Raw genomic sequence first — 9,537 nt, 5'->3', positions numbered from 1 at the left:
TCCCCTCCTGCAACTTTGTACAACCCTAAGTGGTCAGACACTTGAAAATCAGACTCACTGTACAGGGGAATTTGGCTTTGGGGCACACTGGTCCAGACATACATGCCGGGGGCCTCCTCTTTACAGCTCACAGCTGCTGTCTCGCTTCTGTGGCAAACAGACCAAACAGCTCTATTGAAAGATGGTGACATCATTTAATACCTTGGCTTGTTTTAGTGCACCTGGCCAAGAAACATTGCAGATATTTTCTGTTGATTCGGGATGTAGGAGAAGAGTCCAGCGCTCTCAGGATTTAGCTGTACCGCAGGAGGAGAAGCCTGGGGAGACTGCGGTGGGATAGAGGAAAAGAAATATCCAGCGAGAGGAAGAAAAATAAGCAATTGCAAGAGGATTGACAGTAGAGGAGCCTCAGTGATAAAACCCAGGCACAAAACACAAACATCCAGAAGCAACTCGAAAAAGAAAAAGAGAAAAAAAGCAAACAAACACAGGAACATGGACAGACATTTATGTCATCCTTGCGCAAGCACAAGGGAGCTCTATGCAGATGGGGTAACCACTAAAGGCTGTAGCCATCGGAAGGGCTGAAGTGACAATTTCCGAAGCCAATAGATGGGAAGAGCTTTAATTACAGCAGGCACAATCTCTCAGCGTTTTGTAGGACCAGCTTAGTATTTCATAAGGTCATGCTGCACCCTACAAGCCATGGGGTGACACACTACTTTCAACGTGCCCAGCGATGACAGCACAGCGATGAGATGGCATCACCTCTCAGGTGATGCTATTTACCTGATTTACCTAATGCTTGGTGAGTCTTCAGTGCACAATATTTTGTCGCCACCCTTTTTAAACCCCATCAGGCAGCAACTCATCCACACCATCCTCGAAGAGCAGTCGAGCATCTACACACCTGGCATCCTCCACGTCCCACCAGCACTCACCCAGTAGCACAAGGACCACGAGTGAGCAGATGCCTCCCCTCTGATGGCTTGACCATGGCCTGGCAGAGGGCTTGCAAGTGCCTGGTTTGGAGGGCATCAGCGGGGCCACCCTCTCCAAGCAGCGCAGCCATGCACACGGCTCATGCGTTTACAGGCGACCATTTCGGCTCTCTAATTGCTGAAAGCAGTTTTTTAGGGGCCGACGTTAAAAGGGAACCACATGATTACAGAGGGCTTGCGGACAGCCACAGGCAGGCCCACCAGAGCTGAAACTGTGGGCTCCCTGAACAGTAGACGGAAATTCCTCGGGAACCTCAAGCCCATTACCAGGCGCTGACTCCTTTGTGTCCCTTCAGATTCAGATGAAGAGAGCAGGCATTAAATCCAGAGCAGATCTGTGGTTTAGGACTCCAGTTAACAAGGGAGGCTTTGCCTTGCTTATTTTTACATTCCAGTCGTACATAAACGAAGAATATAATCTGCTTTTGAGGATTTAAAATGTGTGACTCTTGCTGTCACTGTTAAGGTGCTTAGCCAGTGCCATCAGCCTCTGTTCACTGGGTCTGACGTGCTAAGTCATTTTTTTGTTTTTTGTTTTTTTCTTTTTCTTTTTTTCCCTGATGATTTAGAAATGGAGGGAGCACTACAGAAGGGAAAATTGAGGTTGCTTTTGAAGAATTGCTTACTATTAGGGAAGGGAGGGAAACGTTTCTGGTTCAGATTAACTGGGGTGGATTATGACAGAGGAGACCTTTCTCTACGAGCCCTCGCATTTCATCAGCACATGAATGCTTTGCTGGTGCACTGTCCAGCCCAGTTCTGACCATTAAAGCAATGGCATTTTCAGCACTGTTTCCCTCGAGAGGCTGCCCCATAAGCTCAAATGTCTGGAGCTATTTACACTGTCTATCTTTACCCTCCTATGTAGCTAGTGGACAGAGTAGACACAACTCAGAGTCCTCAGTTAGACACCTAAATTAGGTGCCTACAGTTAGTTGATACCCCCACTTTATCACGCACTCCCTTTCGCGTCATTTTTGGACTGTCAGACTGGTGCTAACAAACCTGAGCACCCACAAAACTAAGCGTCTCTCTTTTTAGGATTATATTACCCCAGGAACAAACTGGTGGCTACAGCTCAGCTGGCTGTTGGCAGTCAGTTTGGGCAGATTACAAAAGGTTCATCTACTTCGTTGTGCTTTTGTGCACATTAAGAGAAACTACGGATGAAATGCTGGACCAGCCTCCTGCGCTCCACCACCTGTCCAGAGAGGCAGTTCCTTGCATTCAGGGTTTGATTTGCGGTGAGAAGGGGAGGAGGAGAGGAAAGCCTCTCCCCAAATGTATACGGCACCTGTACAAGTGGTCAGCTTGCCTCGGGCAGTCTCGCTTTGACACACTGCACACTGGATTTGGGCTGCGAAACGCTGTGCTGCGACCTGTCTGTGGAAGGAACAGCCACCGTAAAAGACAGAGGGGGGAGGTCCAGGTTTCCTGCAAAACGTAACCAGCAGGAATTAAAATGTAAGAGAAACACCCTCCGGGGGGCTTCACAGAAGCTATAAACCCAAGCAACTGTTTTGCCAGGTGTTACGGTGCAGCGCCTGCTGTTAACGGGGCTCTCTGCTGGCACCTCGCCTGTCTCATCCTCCCAGTGCCCTGAGCCCACCGGGTGGGCAATGCTGAGCGGGGCCAGGCGGGGAAGTTATTAGCCAGAGATGCTCGGCAAAGGCTGAACCCGCGACGGGCTTTGAGCGGCTGAATGAAGTGCTGTCATTTCCCAGCTGGGAGCGGGAAAGAGCACGGCGCCGCTTCCTGATGCTGTTATTTTATTTTGCAGCAGCTTCCCCTTCCCGCTGTCTGAATGTCACAGATTACTTCACCGCTGTGCGAGGCTTGGGGCGGGGGGAGCAGAGGGGGAAGAGAAAAGTCTGGCCAGAGCTTCCCGAGCTGCTGGCATCCCCAATGCCCCAGCTGCCGCACAGAAAGCACAGGCTGGAAGGGACGGGTGGCAAATTCACTTTTTTTGGGGAAGCAGGAGCCAGGCACAGGTTGTTAACCCACTCACCGAGGTCTGCAAACACCCAAGGATCCTGCTCATGCTCCCATCTCTTTAACCCCTGTGCACTGCAGCTCGCGATGTCACGCTGGCTCAGGAAATATAAGCCCCGGGGCTGCTTTTCGGAGCCTGTCAGCAGCGCTCTTTTGTCAAGCAGAGGCCTTCCTGTCAAGTGATACAAAGTGCTCGCTCTCCTTTGCCCCTTGGGAGCTGCACATGCTTCCTCCCGCAGCAGCCCCAGCCTTTGTCAGCCCAAGGGAACCGGGCAGCTGGCAGGACGCCCGCGTGTCTGGCAGGAGAGCGCGCTGCGCGGCCCCGCACATCACCCCCGAGCGCGTGCAAGGGGCCTGGGAAGGGGAGGCAGAGAGGAATTTGGGGGACCGGGGTGGAGAATGGCCTAGGCCAGCAGTCGGGATGAATGGCAAGGATATGAATATTGCTTCAGAGCAAAGCAGCTGGGCTAATGGTGCTCAGAGCTGCTCAGAGCTGGTGCCCCTGCGCTAGGGCCTGACCTACTGCATGGCTGCTGGGAGCCCGCACACCGAAATGGAAAAGGCGGCAGCAAGGACTCCATCCACAGGCATTATATGCTGATTTCTCGCCCTCTCCAACCCATCTGGCTTCAAACTAGAGGCAATGAGAGAAACGAAGGGTCTACTTGATCAAGTCAGAACAAGTGCTGCAGCCACGTGATTTCGTATAGCCTAATCTACAGAAAGCTCCTTTCCGCAGTGGGAGGAAGCTGGCTGACTGAAGCACTCAGAGAACTAACACAAATAACTAAGAATAAGAAACAAAAGACCCGTGGCATGATTTCATAATGATGCTACAGTTACAGCAGCAAGAACATCAAGTTCTCCAGTGTATGGGAGAAGCCCCTTTCACCAGAACATCCTTGTATTTGTTTCTCTCTGTCACTGCACTTGGCCAAAGCCCTGTTTTCAGGAGCTGGCTCCGTATCTGTAAATCTACACACTTAGATTTGTATCTTCAAGGTTGTTCACACAAAATTAACTAGGATAAATTCAGTTCTTCCCCTGTATCAATAACCTTCTGAGTGAAGGGCCATGGGAGGGAGAGCTGAGAGCAGCAGTTTGAGCTGGGGTGACCCTAACACCACCTTCCAACTCTGCCACATCTGCTGGATCTCAACTCTATTTTCCTTGCTGCTTAATTTACTGAAAGCTCTTACCTGTGCCTTGGACACATAAAAAAGGGACATGGGTGCCAAACTCCTCTGTTGAGCATTGAGACCTACCCACTGGAAGGCGTAATACAGAGCTTATCACCCATTCATTTCAGCAGGGCTGTTCCCTCAATAAGGTAGCATGCAGTGTGAGCATGGTCAATGCGGCCACATAATTTCAAACACAAGCCAAGAAGCCAGGTACCATCTATTTTTTCTCACCCTAAAGTGCCAAACAACACTTTTACATTCAAAGTTCTGGCACAAAGATGCGTGCTGCAATGCCTGCACACAAGTTCAGAGGGTAAGCTGAGGTTTCTAAAATCATCCTTTGTATTAAAACAAAAAGAAGGTGCCAAAGAAGCATTCTACACAGGTTTGTTCACTCTGAAAGAGATGCAAAGTGCTTTCTTCACAACGCAAACACTGGAAGGATAATAAAATGGCAGAGATTGGGGCAGCATGGTGTTTCATGGCAACAGTGTCTTGTTTGCGTGTTCCCTACATAATTGTCATATCAGAAACATTTTGTAAAAGTTTTGTGTCAGAAGTGATTAAATTTACTGCATAAGTGTATGAGAACACACTGATATCACAGCATAAAAAGCAAAAAGTCAGGCTTGGGAACAAAATTAGTTTCTGAAGAAAGGCTCCTCCTCTGATTGCAAGGAAGGTCCTGAATCAGATTCTTCTCCAAGTAGTCTTTCCTTTTACTTCAACAGTTGAAAAGATGATTAATATTAATAGACAAAACCATTAGAAGATCCCATGGCTCACGTGCATCACAGCACCAAGACAAGAGGACCACAACAGTAGCCTGGAGCTCTCTTTCTTTTGCACAAAACTTCTAGCCATCTAGAGGCTCTACAGGAGAGTCAGTACAAGTCCTACCCGTATCAACCTCTTGGTGAGTTCTATCATACTGGGCACAGAGTGACGGATCCATTGACATACCAGTGCTTTGCAGAGAAAGGCTGAACTTCCAGCCCATTTTTAACCCATCTAGCCTCATCCCGCATCAACGAGAGACAACCACAAGAGGAAAAAAGTGAAGGCTGAAAGAACCAGTGTTAGGCATGCAGTGACACTGCCAGCACTGGGCTGAAGAACAGCAAACATTTGGTAGTGCCCACCACTGCTTTGCAGTAATTGAGGTGAAGAGGTAATCACCATCACACAGCCCCATGGCTTCAAGAAGCATTTAAGCAGACAGGTTGCATTAAACCCCATGTCAACATGCAGCCTCCGGCTTAGATGTTGGGATTGAACGCGTGTAACTCTCCACTAATCTCTGGGGTGACGGGGAAAACACTATCCCCACATCCCTCAAGGCACAAAGAAAATCTTCTAGTTCTCACTTCTTCTTTTCCACCCCTCTTAAAGTGATGGCATTCCTCACCAGCTGTAATCAGCATGCATGCTCTCCCAAAGTGCCATTTAATACCCTCGCACAAAACTGCAGCGTGACTCCCTTTGGGTTCTTATGTGCAGTAATTGCAAGACACAGCAGCCCTGGTCTGCCAGGCTCCAAGAGGCTTTCTGCAAGGACACCGACTCAATCCCCCCCTTTCCACAGACTCACAGCTACGCGTCTGAGAGATGGACAGCATTTCTCTCTGTTGCATCCACCCCCACCTCCACTTAATTTCATGCTTGGGCTGTGACTGCACTAACAGGGCATATCTAGTTTCTCCCTCGTATGCTGATTAAACCGACATGGTGCTTTGCACAGTCTTTCACGGACTCCTTATCTCAGTAACAAGAGGGAGGAAAAAGCACAAGGACAACTCTGAGCAAAGCAACACCGTCTCCCTTTCTGGCACTGGCAGAAGTCTCGCTGGGAAATGGTGTGCAGGCTGTCAGGAAGCTGGGAGAGAAAAGCTACGACAGCTCAGGAGCTCATTAGGGAAGGACAGTACCTGGAAATTCTGGAGATCTATTTAACAACAATGTTTTGCAAACTTTTCTCTCTATTTTTCAACCGTATCACTTTGAGGAGTTGGGTGGAAACCAGAGGCTTGGTGAGGCTCTGCACAAAGGTTTTCAGAAGCAGTCTTTGCTTCTGAGAGCTCAGCAAAATATGCTCGAGACTGGGCATTGTGCTGCCTTGCCAAACCTCATGTTCAAGAAAATCAGGGTCATGGCTGCAGAAGCAAGGCACTAAAGCCACAGCTGAATTCTGCTACTTTACATCAGTCCAAAACTCATTAGATCAGTTTTAACAGAATGATCGTTCCTAATACTGCATGTTTTTGTCTGCCAAGCTTTGGGGTTGTTGAATTTATCAAGCCTATGGGCCTTTTCTAGAAACCTTTTTTGTTCTAGGACTAAAAAGTAAAATAAAAAAAAATACTTTAAAAATGAATTGGGGATTTTCATGTAGTTCTCATTCTTTTTTTTTTTTTTTTTTGAAATGGCCATAGAAGAAGGAAATCCTCTAAGGCCCACAAGTAGTAGAAAGGGAACAGCCTCCACACCAGGATATATCAGTGGCAGCACCATTGGTAGATGTAGGGATGAGAGACAGCTCTCCTGACTTTAGGGCCTTGAGACAGCCTAAACATAGGATGTCTGGGGCAGTCCCAGGTCACCCATATGGGGCTGGCAATTAGGACACTGAACCTGTGAGATGCCCATATTCTTCTAGAGTAACAGGGCCTTGAGTAAGAGCCCCTGCGTACCATGTATCTGTGTTTGGGAAAACAAATCAATCGGTGCTTAGATTCCTGATGATGCACTTCAATTCCCCTTCAGCTCCCTGTAACACAAGTACAGAGGGGCTCTGTTCATCTCGTGGTAAAGCAGACACTTCAAGCAGGTCTCCTAACACACAGCCCACCACTCACTCTCCGCAGACTCCATTTGACAGGCTCCTCAGATGGCAGTACAGCCATGAGTGCAGGGACTGTAAAATAAGGATGGCTGCAAATCAAAGTTTTAAATCAATCCCAAGATCACAAGTTCCAAGAGACTTCTAGGAAATGTAAAGACATTAACTTGCCTTTCTCTCCTGCCTGCTTCTTGCACTCTAGCCAGGTACAAAACTGCTTTGGTACCATAACACAGACAGTTCACTCCTAATGGGCTTGTGAAGCATTCACAGCTCCTTTCAGCTCACACTAAAACCATCAGACACCTTTACAAGTTCCTTGGTTTCTCAGAGAAGCCAGCACAGCATCTCTAGAGCAGAATATCAGAGCACAATACAAGGATAAAATGCAGACTTTGTTTCCAACTCACAGGTTAGAGCCCTTGCTTTAGAGAACCTCCAAACCCATCACAAACATATTTGCTGCCTCCAAATCCCCTTTCCACAACCCTTGCAAAGATGGCAGCAGCTAAGAGTGGAGTGAGGGGAGCTGCTTTCAGGATCTGATTGATTACCTGTGATACACCTCATTGATACAAAGAGACGGGCTCAGACCTCAGCTTTCCTGGCACTTCATTTGCTTGTCACGCAAAATTAAGTTTGAGACAGGCTTGTTCTACTCACATATAACTACAGTTTACATGTGTGCAGCCTATTTCAGGAGGAAATACCTTTGTTTGACTTGTTGGTCTTTTTTTATTATTACTTTTTGATGGGACCAGAGAATTGCAGCTGATAGCACTATTGAATGGAACTAGGCCAGGTGGGTTATCGTTCCAGATAGCCAGTCTGCTGGAAAGTGCTTTTACACACACACACATACACACACAAACTGTTTGGCTGGGCTGGTTAAAACACTGCAACACTTATTGCTCCTTGAGGCTTATGAGTTCACTTCTAGGCTCCGGGCCAGCTTGGAAATCACATAACCCACACGAGCAGCAAGGTTGTAAGGAGATGTTTGTCAAGAAAAAAGATAGTTCCTGAGTGCCGTTCCCTGCAGGACATATCTCAGCAACCCTGAAACCAAGATAGTAACTAGTCAACACTTCAGGGACTATCCTTGGTGAGGTCAGCCAAGAAATGACTGCCCACCACCATGACTGAGAGGGTTACCATGCCGGGGAGAAAGGAGAAAGCTCCTTCTAGGCCTGCCTCTTTTCTGCAGAGAAGTACAGAAATTTTGAGTCATCGCTCCAGCACTTATGTCAAGTGAAAGGGCCAAAGAGACAAAAAAAGGCCATAAGTTATTTTAGGAAAGACAGCTTATTATGGGTAGGTGCCTTCCAAGGACCTCCCTGCAAACACGGGTACAAGGGGCAGGAAAAGGATGCCAAGTAGTCAGAGCACAGCATGCTCAATATACGTGGAATAATAGTGCATGACACTACATGGCCCAGAGGACACCTCATTTACAGACATGCCTCTGAAGACTGCAAACCACTATGGGTCTCTTTCACCCACACAAGACAGGCAGCCAGCAAGGTGGAGAAATGCCTTTAAAAGCTTAGCATCTTTCCATATAGCAAGATCCTTTCTGCAAATCCTGGCAGGGAGTCATGCTGGCCCTTCTCAAACCCATCCCAGGTTTCCCATACCCTGACCATTGTCTTTTGTTTTAATTTTTGCTGTTTAGAGGTAGCTCGTTATTTGGGGAGAGCAAGGGGTTATGTTTTTTTTCCAATTAAATTGTGGCAGTGGTGTGCAGAGAAGCACAGCACTTCCCCTCTCTCTCTCACCGGGTAAGCTGCAGCACAAAAGCTTGGGGCTGATCTCACATCCTCTTCAACAATTAGAAGTCAAGGCCAGCAGCACAGTCAAAACTTGACACGCTCTTTAGAGAACAAAGGTCACAGGATTGAAGTCTTCACTCGCCACTTTGGCTAAAGCAGCATGAAACATCCTCTTCAAAACCTAAGGCAGTTGAATCTTTATCAGGTGATGATGGCTTTTTGGAGAATAAAGACGACTGACCTCTGTGCCTTCCCTCCTACTGTTCCACACGAAACCTTCAAGCCACATAATTAGGACAAATCATTTTCCAATAAGTGTTCCTGCCCCATGATGGCCTCATCAGACACCAGGTCCAGAGATGGTGCTCCCGATGGCCATGATAGCAGCTCGGCCAACTCTGGCTGTGATGGCTGAAGCAAGCCAGAAGCCAGACTGCCACAGGCTAAGGTTGTTTCTGGCTCCCTGAGGAGCTATGAGGGCTGAGGTGGTCATTGCAGACCCACAGATGTGACCTCCACACAGCTGTAGGCCACCACTGCCTGGCCAGGGGACAGTGGGCTGGAGAGGACAACAGCTGGGCAGGAAATGAGCCAAATAAATGCTACATTAGAAACCCCTGCGCTCCCAACGCTTTTGCATAAATAGCATTTTTGGAAGATTAAACAAAACAAAAAGTCATTACATGGTTAATTAATTAATTTCACAGCCACGCTCATAAAGCTGACAGAAGTCCTAAGTGCAGCCGCAG

At 47.9% G+C, this 9,537-nt stretch overlaps 1 protein-coding gene across 1 annotated transcript in view; it reads right to left on the bottom strand.

Annotated features, from left to right (window-relative positions):
* Positions 1–9,537, bottom strand: part of FGFRL1 (fibroblast growth factor receptor like 1) — a 167,550-nt gene that overhangs the window by 131,994 nt on the left and 26,019 nt on the right. The gene's annotated exons all lie outside the window — the stretch shown is intronic.

This window comes from Aythya ferina, assembly GCF_964211825.1.
Source record: "Aythya ferina genome assembly, chromosome: 4".
In the NCBI taxonomy this organism is placed as follows: Eukaryota; Metazoa; Chordata; class Aves; order Anseriformes; family Anatidae; genus Aythya; species Aythya ferina.
Note: the sequence above shows the minus strand (reverse complement) of the source record. Positions and strands in the feature narration are given on the sequence as shown.